Below are 12846 nucleotides of genomic sequence, written 5' to 3'. Positions count from 1 at the left end.
CAGTGGGAAAGCTACCTTTCCTGGCCAATGCTCCTATCTTGAAATGGCAATTAAAACCAAAGCACCAGACCTTATTTGAGCTGAGCAGGTGATAAGAGTGCGGACAGGGGCAGCTCCCTTTGGAAAGGCAGGAAACTGTTTGAACCATGGATTTTGGTTTGGGGTTTGTTCTTTTTTTGGTAGATTTTTTTGAGACAAAGCAAAACTCATGGAAGAAATTTCACCTGCCCTTTTCCACCTGCCTCCCCCGCCAGCCCTCCCTGCTCCCCACAAAGCCAAGGGCTCCCTGTTCTCCAGGCGTGAGATCCTGGTGTCCTTTCTCATTTGCAAATCTAGCTTGCCAGTGAGCCCTTAAATTCCCAGTTGCCCAAGACAAAGGGTCCTGAGCTGCTATTTCCAAGTCTTTCCGTGCATCCCTGCTGTGGGTTGCTAAATGCCTCCGGGAGAGAAGAATCCTAAGCCTGAAGTGTTAGGTTTTGGCTGTCTTTCAAAAGTCATTAACATCCAGCACAGTTTGGGCTCTCAAAAAAAATAAAAAATTGCCATCTCCCTTTTTTTTGGGAAGGGGAGGAGAGAACTTATTTTATTTTGCTAACTCCTGCTGTTGTAAGGAGTTTGGATGCTGAGAATGAAAAGGTCAGGATTTTCTAGCTTTTTTTTTTTTTTTTTTTTTTTTTTTTTTTTTAATTCCCTGCCTGATGATCACTACTGAATTCATCCCCTGTCATGCCTTGGTCCCTCAGGTGGCACTTGGCAGCTGTGGGCCTGAGGGCAGCAGGGAAGGGACCCTGGTTTTGTGGCTGATGCCAGGTCTGCTTCAGCCCTTTTCCCCCGTGGGGGCTGCGGAAACGGGGGCTAATGCTGGCCCGCTTCATGGACCAGAAAGGTCCCCCAGGACACTGGGCAGAGCTGGGCCTCCCCCCAACCCTCCTCCTGACCTAATAAACAGACAAATAAATAAATTGCTGGCTTTTCTCAGTGCTGGCAGAGCCTTCCCTTGCTGCCATGGGGTGACCTGACTGGGGCAGCTCTCCCCTGCCATGGACAGCCCAAGGGCAGCCCCGGCTGCCAAACCGCCCCCCAGCAGGTCAGGCTTGGGCTGCTGTGAGCCAGCACTGCCCCATGCCTGAGGGCTGTGTTTTATATTGTTTTTTTTTAAAAAAAAAAAAAAAAAAAAAAAAGGAAATGGAAGAAGGGAAGTTAACGTGTTACTCACACCTCATCCTGCCACTACCCGGCACCACCAGCGGTTTCCACTGCCCCCTTGCTTTACACACACCAGCTTTTCCTAATTGCGTTTTGTGCAGGAAACATCCAGCTGGTTGTCGAAGGGTAAGTGCCAGGTGGGACCCCCTCCATGCACCCCTACACCCCCAGTGGGGTGGGGGAAGAGCCGCCCCCCAGCCCAGGGCCGGCAGCTCTCTCTTGCCTGACCCAGCGCTGTGCAGTGTCCCTGGCTCAGCAGGCCACCACCCCACAGCCTGGGGTCCCACGCTGACCCCTTGGCCCTCTCCATGGGGTTACCCATCCCCAGGATGCTGAGCCAGTGCCTGGGGGAGCCTCTGCATCCCCAAATACCCCCCCGGCCCCGCTGGCACTGCCAGGGGACACCTGCCAAGGTGGGGGGTTAAGGCACAAACCCAACCAGCCTGAGCCTGGAGTAGAAAACCCTCATCCCAGTGCACTGTGGTTTGAGGAACCCACAACAATTTATCGTCATTTAGACCTTTACTCTCTCACCCGATGACTCCTCCCCACCCAGGAGCAGGAATCAGGAAAAAACAAGGAAACCCAGGGGTTGAAATATAAACAGATTTAATAGAATAAGACTAGATAATTAACATTAATAACACTAAAGAACTGATATTGATCCCGATACCAATATAAAATCGACAAGGATCACACCCAGCCCATTCCCCCAGCAGAAGCCGTGCGCTCCCCGCAGGGACAGCCAATGTGGGACACTGCGAGCGCTGTGGCTTCGGGAGGAAGGGACGGGCTCGGGGCTCTGGCACCGGGGTAAGGAGTTCTCAGGGTCGCAGCCATCAAGAGGGAGAGAGAACTCCTCAGCAAACTCTCTAATTTCTATTGAAAGTGCCGTTCATGGTATGAAATAACCCTGGTGGCAGCTTGGGTCAAGGGCCTGGGTCTCGTTGCTCCTCGTCCCCACACCTGGGGAGCTCGGAAACGCCGAGACCTCGAAGCCCATGCCCCAGAGCTGGCCATAAAGTACATATTTTCGCAAATTCAGACACTAGAGTTTTCTAAAAATGCAGTTTGCCCAGGCGTTAGAAGAGACCTTATGGAAAAGTCAAATTAATGAAAGAGAAATTAATCCTGTGTTGCCCAAGCCGGGACAAAGGGCTGGGGGAGAAATACCCAGGCGTTTGTGGGGGCCGGGGGCTGTGCTGCCCCCCCCAGGGGACAGGGCTCAGCAGCGGGGGTGGCTGCGGCACGGCCGGTCCCTGGCACAAACCCCACTAGATGGTGCCAGCAGCCCACGCACGGCCCAGGGCCACCCGGCGCCACTGCCCGGGGTGTCCCCGCTGTCCCCGGGGCTGTCCCCGTCCCCTCCAGGCTCTGCTGCCCCACCGGCACTGGGCCATACTGGAAACATCCCCCGTGTAACCCCCTCCGGCACAGGGAAAGCATTTTGCGGGGAGCAGACACCTCTCTGGTCCTCAGACCATCACCCGGGTCATCGCCCAGCCCTGGGGCCAGATCCTCACCCCCTGCCCTGCGCAACCTCCAAACCGCCTGCCTGCGACGAGAGGATGCTCGGCTGTCCCTCGAGCATCAGCCTGTCTGCTGTTTCGCTCTCCTGCTCCTAGGGATGTTCCAAAACAGTCGTCATTTTGTAAGAGTATGGAGAAAGTTAATCAACAGTGGAGAAAACCCTTGAGGAGCTGGTGGGAGAAATTCCGTAGCAGTGAAAAAAATATTCTGCTTATTGCCATGGCCCCAGTAAGACTCAGCCCACGAGCTGCGCTGGGCTGTAACCAAACAATTCAGTTGGATTATGCACAGGACTCCCCCAGGGAAAGCGAGATGGAAAGAGGAGAGTGAAAAAGATGGGAACTGAAAAATACAACACGCATCCCTGGGGGGGCCGTGGAGGACATACATAGCCCCACAGTAGGGTACCACACTGGGGTTTAGTCCTGCCCTTCCTAAGGCAAGGATGCGCCTGACCTGCACGGTCTTGCTGCATACCCGTGCTTGTGCATGCAAGTTCTCCCAAAACAGAGCCTTGAAGGGACTGCAAAACAAAATTTTTCTCAAGTATTTTTGCTTTTGTGTAATTATTTGTATTATTACGATGTACTGTCTCTTCCTGGAGGTGTTAAAATAGCAGCAAAGGGGCCAGAGGACTCTCAGCTCCAAAAGGCGTTTGCCAGAGCAGGGAGGGCAGGAATCGCTCCTCTCCCCACGGCTGCTCCCAGTGCTGCCGGGTCCTGGCCGGGGGCTTCACCAGCCCTGGGGAGAGATGGCCAGGCCAGCGCGTCCCCCTCCAACCTCCTGCTGTCCCCTCCGCTGGCTGGAGAGGCTCAAGAACAATGGCTTCTCTGACCACGGCCCCGCCTGAGCCTCAGAGCCCATCTGCCGCGGCGGTGGAGGACACGCACAGCGGTAAATACGGCCGGTTAATTCATTGCTCTTGCTCCAGTGGATTTCCCCGAAATCCTTCATCAGTCCATGATGGATCTGTTTCATAACGGCTCCCAGAAACCTTCTCCATCGCAGCGTGTGTCAGCAGAGCATTGTTGGGCTCGCTCAGCTCCTGATGGTACACCCAAAGCCAGCAGCTCGCAGGTACGGAGGGGATGAGGGCTGACAGGGGGGCCAGGGACCCGTGGGGTCAAGGTTTTAGACCACCAGCATCAGCCTGACCCCATGCTGCCCACCCCAGGCTCGGCACCCTACACGGAGCTGACACAGCCGGAGATGGGTGGCCCTGCAGGACCACAGCACCCATCGTCACCCCAAGCAAAACAAAGAAGGTATTTTTCTTGCCGGACATGGGCAAGGGGTGAAAGCTCCCTGGGCAGAGGGGCCAGCTGCAGATGGGGGTCTCTGTGGGGCAGCCTCCGCTGCATGGGTTTTTTCCTAAGAAAACCCTGTTTTCCTGAGCCAGGGAAGGGCCAGTCTCCCCATCAGCCCCGCTGCAGCAATCTCGCCGCGGCACTCGCTGTGTGCCTCTGCCTTTGTCTCCCAAGATGAGACAGGACACATTGCATGATAACGTTGATGCCCTTAGCCAGCCCTGGGCAGCCCCGGCCGCGGCTGTTTATTTGTCCTTCACAAGAATTTAACAAGAAAAGAAGCAGGAAAGGATCATGTGAGCCCTCCCCAGGGAGGGATGGAGCAGGGACGGCCGCCTGGTGCTGTCAGGAAGATGTCACCCCACTGCCAGCATCCACGGGCAGGGTCTCTGGGGCCCTCCAGCCTGCCCAGTAACGCTTCCCTGATAACGCTACAGCAACCCAGCATGCCACCGGCAGCGGGGCAGAGCTGCCAGCCCCGTCCCACTGCCCTGCGGCAGCCACCACGGCACCCTCAGCATCCCAGGAGCTGCTCTGCGGGCAGGCCATGGGCTCCAGCTCTGCTCTGCATCGCACCATCCTCCTCCTCTTCCTCCTCTTCCTCCCCCTCCTCCTCCCTGGAGCACAGAGGTTGGGTGGTGTGGAGCTCCCTGCCTGCAGCCGCTGCAATCAGCAATTCTCTTTGAAGATATTTAATGCTCTGCTGTGCAGTGGAGAGGAATAAGCCCATGCTCCGCCCGCCTCTCTGGCTCTCTCCTGAGCCATAGATGATGCTGAGAGGAACTGCAAAGACCTGAGAAGAGGGAGGAATGGCAAATCCCATCCCCTGGCACAAGGGCACCTCTCCGGAGCTAAGCAGCAGCCTTCTTCCCCACCTGGGACAAGGCAGCATCTTGCCAAACAGTGGCTGGTGCTGCTGCCCAGGACTCATGCGGAGCAGTGGGATGGTGGAGCCGGAGCATCCCAACCCCCAGGCACAGGCCAGGTGGTGGCCCCGTGGCTGGCACCCAGTGAGAGCAGAGGGCACCCTCCAGACCTGTCTCACACTGGGACCAGTGTGGCCACGGGGAGCACCGGTGTGAAGGCAGATGCACCAGACTGGCCCAGTCACCCCTCCTGGCATGGTGGCGGTTGTCCTGCAGGCCCTCCCACAGCAGGACACTCAGCAGCCACATCTCCAGACCCTTCCCCTGGGGGTCCTGGAGAAGTGTCACCAACCTGTGCAAGCAGATACCCAAACCCCTATGGAAACATGGGCTTTGGCATGGGACACGCTGCTGCTGGGGGAGCTGTTGGGAGGGAACCCAGAGAGCGTGCCACCAGCAGTGCTGGGTCCTTGCCTCCAAAATTAGAAGGATAAACGTGTTCAGGCTCAAAGGCTGCAGAGCTGTTCCATGTTTGTGTTGCTTCAGGGCGGTGGAGGAGCAGGGCCCAGGTGGGATGGGGACAGGCTGCTGTGACGTGTAAGGATCCTGGCACAGGACCCAATGTGGAGCTGCAGGAGGAGAAGGAGGAGGAGGACACGGGTTAATTAGCGAGGGGCTGGGAGAGCGGGTGAGAAGTAGGTCAGTGGATAACATACAGCGCTGGGTTCTCGGAAAGCCGCTGTGGCTTGGTGGCATGTCGGGGACCTGGCGGTGCCCGCAGCCCCTCCAGGGCTCTCCGTGGAGATTGGCCGGGAGACGCAGTCATCCCCTCCTCCCGCCCAGCCCAACAGTGGCCCTAACCCACCCCCGTGAGGAGCCACCGGGTTAAGAAAACAGTTCAAGGAGCCCATTGGGGATGAAGAGAAAGGCCGTGGGGACCTGGAGTGACGTCTGGTACACGCATACCAACCTCCCCCGGCAGAGCCAGGAGAGCATGGCGATCCCGGGGCAGGCAGGGAGGAATGGGTGGATGGGTGGATGGATAGATGAATGGATGGATGGGGATGGAGCTGGCAGGGCCTCGGGGCTCTGACTCAGCCACCAACGTCACAAGCTGCCAGCTCCTGTGATGCTGGCGGCCCCCGCGAGCCCCCGCGGCAGCTGGAAGAGATTGGGGGAGAGACGCCAGCAAGCAGGGACCCACGGAGCTCAAACCCGGCAGGTGAAGGCAGAGCCGCTGCCTTCGTCCCACAGCTTTCGGTCTCCTGGTTCACGGAAGGCAAAGTCATAAATTTCATCTGTCTGCGGTCTGCAGCTCCATGGAAAGTGCTGCCAAAACAGTGTTTTCAGCCCTGGAAAAGTGTTTTCCCCTGGCTGAGGGCAGAGGGACACCGAAGCGGAACAAGAGCCAGGCTGCAGCGGTGGCGGGGGGGGGGTGCTCAGTGGCACATTTGAGCCCCCTGCCGATGTGAGTGCTTGTCCTCACCTCCTGCAGACCCTCTTTGCAGGGAGGTTTCTTAATCCCTTCCAAACTGCATCCAGGGGCTCTCACAGCGAAGCACCGTCGGCCTCGGCGCAGCATCCCTCCCTGGGACCCAGTCCTCCATCCCAACCTGCCTGAGCTGTGCTGGGCCGGGGAGGGCAGAGGCCATGTCTTCAAACACGAGCTTGACAAAGTGCCTGTATCGTGCCCCGTATATAAAAATAAATATATATATGGGGGAAAAAAGAGAAGGAGTGGGCTTCAGACAAGGCAGGATGGAGCAGGCAGCGGCCAGAAGTGGGCAGAAGCTCGCAGGAGGACGTCGCTGCAGCCCGATCCCAGCTCCGTGCTTTACTCTGCCTTTACTCCGTGCTGGTGCCGTGACTTGGCAAACTTTTTCTTTTCTTTTTTTTTTTTTTTTTTTTTTTTTTAACAAAAACTTTGCACAAACACAGCCGTGTATGTGCAAACACTATTCTCTTCATTCCCAGCCCTGAAAGACCCTTTTATCTGAGTCCACCTGAGGGCAGGAGCAGATGCCAGCACGTGTCCGAGGGTCACCACGCAGCCGTGCCCCCCCCCAACACTGGGGCACAGGTACCCTGCCACCTGGAGCGTGACAAGGCAGCAGCAAATCCAACTTATGAGGCAGCGGGGCCAGAGAAATGCCAAACACATCTGGCCGTGCCAGGTCGCCCCGCACCGCTGGCGCTTGTCATACGGATCTAGGACAAACCCTCGCCTTTGTTTTCCCCTGTTTGGGCATCACGAGCGTCCTGGGTTTTGTAGGACGGCGGCTCGGGAACATTAACTCACCGTAGGGTTGTTTTGTCTTCATGCTAAACTCCTCCTGGAGATGTCAGCTGCCAGAACGTGTCATTTATGCTTCACGGCGCTGCCTTAGCATTTTTGTGGACGTGACAGAGTGACAAGAAACAGCATCCTTGAAGGAAGGGCACATTCTGGATGGTTCTTCGCTAATAAACAAGTGTGAGCCGGGCTGAGCCGGTCACTTGGGGTGGCTCTGAAGGGATCAGGGACATCCATGGAGGTGGCCGTGGTGGTGGGGACATGCCATGAGCTGTCCTGAAACAGCCTCAGTTACTGGGAGTTGCTCCCACCTCCAAAGGCAGGACTGGGGCTGTGACTGCTCTGCTGGGACCCGGTGAGTCCGGTGGGATGCTGCCTGCCCACCTCCTGGGTTCCAGGAGCCACAGCACGTGGCAATCGGCGGTTACGGGGGTTGACTGGGCTGCTGCTCTCCTTGCGCTGGGCAGGCAGGAATGGCAGAGGCGGCAGGGCTTCTGGGAATTAAACTGCGGGGTGTTTCTGCCTGTGGCGGACGCAGGTTGGTGTGCTCACGGGGCTCCCTCTCCCCATCCGTCCCAGGAAGAGGCTTCTTTACAGTGAGCAGGGACCGGCCGCCCGCGCCACCGCCCCGATTTCCCGGCGTTCGCCTCTCGGGGACGGGGCAGGTCTCCCCACTGGCGCTGGCGCCGCATGCGGATCAGGCCCGGGGGGAACCAGCACGGTGCAGCTGCAGGGTTGGGGGAGAGAAGGACATCCCCTCGTCCCTCCGCTCCCACCCTCGGGTAGACGCGATGCCGCACGTGCTGTCTCCTGCCGTGCCCTGTGGTGGGACGTAGAGCAAGGGCTGGGTAAATAAACACGCTTGTCTCTTACCCCTGAGCTTGCAGCAGCCCAAAATCCCCCCTCCCTGGGCTCAGGCAGGATTGGTCCCAGTCTCGCCACTTTTAAATGTTTTAAAGTGTAGGTCAAGAGGATCACTCCCTTTTGGGCATTCAGTCCTCTGATAATGGCAAAGGCTCGTGCTTTTGTCAAGCACCGGAGGAGGGATGCTGTGGATGCTGCGGATGCTGCTGCCCACAAAGTGTCCCTGTTCCTGCTTTGCTGCAGCTCGGGGTTCAGCTCGGGACCCCCGTGCCCCCTCTGGAAGGGAGGCGAGTTCGGTGGGCAATTAATCGCACAGATTAACTTGTACCTCTCAGCAGCCAGGGTGCAAGTACGACGGGTCTGAGAGACAAGGTGTCACTGAGCAGCTCCCCGGGAGGACAAGGTGCGTTTGCAGGACACCTCTGTGCGCTCACGCAGAGCAGTGCCTGGCCTCTGGGAGCATCTCAGAGGCATTTGGGAGGATCTCAGAGGCTTTTTGTGCTTCTCCCTTGGTGTCCACAGCCCTGCTGGACCATGGGCTGGAGAAGACCCTGTGCAGGGCGAGCAGCACCGTGTAAAGGAGGCTGCTGCAGCCCTGCCTGGGTTCCCCTGCCAGCCCCCATGGACATGTCTCCACTGCGGTGAGTTAGCGATTTCCAGCTTTGCACTATTATTTTCACCTTTAAAGAAGCTGCTCTGCGAGCGCAGTGCTTTGCCTTCCTCGGCTCAGTTCACCTTGTAAAAAAATCTCACTTCTCTTCCCCTTTTGGCTGCTCCTGAAGAGGCTTTTGGCAACTCCAAGCACTCGGCCAGAGGGACCGACCCGAGGAACTGGAGCCGTGTTTTGAAGGCTGGGATATTTTTTTTTCCCTTCCCACGTCCCTGCTGTGAAACGAGAAGGAACTTGGCCAGCCTCAGCACAACAAGCCACATCCATCAGCTCTGGTTAAATATGGGCAATTGTTTTAAATGTTATTGGAAGGGAGAGGAGCGAAACACAAGAGCACGCACACAGGTCATTGCACAAGGAAAATAAAGCCAGCCGGGTGCTGCAGGAGGTCCTGCCTGACCCACGGGGCGAGCGTGGCCCCGTTTGGGAGATGCGAAGAGGTCTTCAAATCCTGGTGTTATATCAGCTTCCCCTCCTCTCCCGGTGCCACTGGAGTTACGCTGGCCTTGATAAAAACAAGAGCTGATTTTGAGCATAAAGCAGCTGCACAGGGTATCTTACTGCTGCCGGCTCGTCTCTGCTTCCTGCTGATGCCCGAGGAGGCTGATGGAAGCGAAGTGCATGTCATTCCCCATCTTCCAAGCCACCGAAGAGCCACAAAGCTCTGCTGGGGCGCTCAGGAGCAGCTCTGATGCCAGGAGACCCCATGGCTCTCAGCCGTGCCCTCTGGCCCCACAGGGAAGGGCAGACCCGAGCCCCCCTTTTCCCCACCATTGAATCACAGAATGTGTTGGTTTGGAAGGGACCTCTCAAGGCCATCTAGTCCAACCCCCTGCAGTCAGCGGGGACATCTTCAACTGGATCAGGTTGCTCAGAGCCTCATCCAGCCTGGCCTTGAATGTCTCCAGGGATGGGGCCTCCACCCCCTCTCTGGGCAACCTGGGCCAGTGTCTCACCACCCTCAGTGGAAAGAACTTCTCCCTAATGTCTGATCTAAACCTGCCCTGCTCTAGTTTAAACCATTGCCCCTCGTCCTGTCGCTACATGCCCTTGCAAACAGCCCGTCCCCAGCTTTCCTGGAGCCCCTTCAGGGACTGGAAGGGGCTCTAAGGTCTCCCCGGAGCCTTCTCTTCTCCAGGCTGAACCCCCCCAGCTCTCTCAGCCTGTCCTCACGGCAGAGGGGCTCCAGCCCTCCCAGCATCTCCGTGGCCTCCTCTGGCCCCGCTCCAACAGCTCCGTGTCCTTTTTGTGCTGAGGGCTCCAGAGCTGGACGCAGCACTCCAGGTGGGGTCTCACAAGAGCAGAGTAGAGAAGCCCCAGGTTGGCTCGTGCAATGTCCCCTGCCCTCCACTCCCCTCTTGCAAATGCGCTTTTTGGTTCTTCATCTTTTATTCCCAGAGCATCACTCCTCCCGGTTTAGCTGGCAGTCTGTCCTGCTGGGGACAGTCCCCAGCGCCTCTGCTCACAGTCACTGACCCCATTAACCGCCCTGAGAGGGGCCTTTTCATGTTCACAGCTGGTTTGCAGGTGGCCAAGGTGTTCTGGGCACCAGAGACATGGCAAGACTCGTCCTTTGGGGCAGGGCAGAGTCCCACCGCAGCAGACTCCAGCCGCAGGCAGGGAGGGGAAGGTGCCATTTCATGGCTCACCGACACCAGTTTGCTTCCTTCGGAATGAAAACAACGTGGGGAAACCAGGAGGGCTCAAGGGCTGGGCGGATGCCAGAAGTTTGGAGAGCGTCATGGAGCCGGGCACGCAAGAGCTCAGCGGGATGGTGCCCCCGGGGGCTGAACAGGGACGGCTGCGGCTGATCCTCACCGACAGAAAATATGTTTTAAAAATGAAATGTCCTGACAGGCTGCGGTCGCGCCGGAGCCCTCGGCGCAGTCTGCAGAGCGGAGACAGCGGCTGCTCATGCAGCACTGTCAGGAGCTCTTACGGTGACGCCGGCTTCAGGGAGCGGGGACGGTGCGGGGACCAGGCAGAGGTACCCTCCTCCGAACCCCAAAAGAGGCAGGAGGAGAAGTTTTGGGGGAAGGCAGACCAAAACCGCTGAGACTCAACAGCCACAGGGCTGCCACCCCAGGTCACCCGTCCCCCAGCTCGCAGGACACACACAGCCCACACCGTTGTGTGTGAACGTCATTGTAAAATGCATGAAACCCTCTTTTTTTGCCCCTGATAGACCCATCCTTTGCTCATGCCCTGAAAAGGAAGGAGCAGTGACCGTAAACGTGGCTACAGCAAAAATCAGCTCAGATCTGGGATAACACCAAGGTCACTTTTGCCCCTGTGATATAAAAGCTTATTTTGTTATTTAAGGACACGGGGTCAGTGGGGAAAGGGTAGAGGACCGTGGAATGAAAACCACGGAGGGTTTTCGTTCCCCAAAGGCGACGGAGTCGGCGGGGAACCGTCCCTCGCGGGCGGTGACGGGCAGGCTCCCGCGGGCAGGCGGCACCACGGGGGGATGTTTACAACATGACATTTTCATGCACTCGGGGAAAAAAAAAAAAAGAAAAAAAAAAAAAGAAGCGGTTGATTTTCAAGGCGAGAGCGTCACGTCTGCCTGCCCTCGCACCGGGGCACGCTGCAGAGCGCCGCTCGCGTTAAGACACGGGTCAGGGGAGGCACCGCTGCGAACGCTGCTCGTGGACAGGGGCGGCCGCCCGGCTGCTGGGGAGCCGAGGCCAGACGTGAGGCTGGCGGCAGCAGCCGCCTTGGTGACAGCCTGGCAGAGAGGGGACACAGTCCCGGCCTGAGCAGGAGCACCCTGGGTGAAGGCAGGCAGGGGTGTTTGGTCGGGCTCCATGGCAAGCTGGTGGGGGGGCCCGTGAGACCCCTCTCTGTGCTCCCATCTCCCGAGTCCGGGGTGTCCGGCATCTCCTGCCAGCTCCAGACCCTGCTGCACCCACCTTGTGCTAACACTGTGGATCTGCTGAAGATCCCATCTCCCTTCTGAGAAGCCGTATATCCACTCCCGGCTCCCCAAAGCCCTTCAGTCACCCCTTGGAGGTGCCAGGCTTTCTCTGAGCTTCAGAGTAGCTCCTCTCTTCACATTTAAGTTTTTTGGACAATGGCAGGACCCTGCTCCTGGAAATACCTTACCCGTACATGTATCGGTCATCCAGAGGTGCCCTGCCAGCTACGCCCCTGCAAGCCTGGCCTTGCACTTTGTGCCATTTCTTTTCACCCTTCTTTCACGGTCAGCCCCACTGGTCTGTCAGCATCCTTGTCCCCCCCCACATCTGCTCCTGGCCCCTCTCCCTGCCCTTCCCCATCTGCACCCTGAACCCAGGAAACCCCAGTGTTATTTTAGGGCTTTCATGCCTACAGTAGCATCAGCTGAGAGCCTCCCACTGCTGCCCAGACTGAATGATTTGCAGCGGCCCAGGGTGAATGCAGGGAGCGTGCCTGGGGGTGGATGGGGACAGCATCCTCCCTGCCCCCAGCCCACCCACCCATTGCCTCTGCAGCTGCAGCCCCCCCAGGGAGGAGGGTCAGCCCCAGGTGGAGGAGGTTCAAGGTTCAACCCCACATGGAGGAGACTCAGCCCTTCTTGGAGCAGCGTGGGGAAAACCGGCTGCTCCATGAACCCTGTAACACCCCATCAGTTGACCGGTTGCTGCATTTATTGGCCCTCAAAGCAGCTCAGTGCTAATATGAAGCCGTATGCTTGTGTCCAGAGAGGTTAAGGCACGTGCCGGGGCTGGGCTTCCCTCCTTGATGCCACCACAGTGGGCAAAGCTGGGCAGAGCCGGGCACTGGGACCACCGGGACCGCTGCAGCCTGTCTGGGAAGGGGCCGGGCTGGAGCCCTGCTCCCGTATGGCACCTCGGGGCTGCAGAGACACATGCCTGAGACCCCGGCATCACACTTTTCATCTCCTGATGACCCAAGAGCGCTGCCACAGAGTGTGTCACCTCATGTCACCCAAGGAAAAGCTGTGTCGGTGGCCCTAAGAGAGGCAAGCTTGTCGCTCCAGCTAATAATCCCGGCCAGGACAAGATAAGAGATGCTATAGAAACTCCTCCAAGCTGGAGAACAGCTGCGCTAAATCCCTTTAGTCCTCAGCAAGACATTTGTTTACAGGGAGACTAGATTTTATTA

This window comes from Rissa tridactyla, chromosome 15 (assembly GCF_028500815.1).
Source record: "Rissa tridactyla isolate bRisTri1 chromosome 15, bRisTri1.patW.cur.20221130, whole genome shotgun sequence".
NCBI lineage: Eukaryota > Metazoa > Chordata > Aves > Charadriiformes > Laridae > Rissa > Rissa tridactyla.
The sequence above is the reverse complement of the archived record's forward strand: the minus strand, read 5'-3'. Positions refer to the sequence as shown.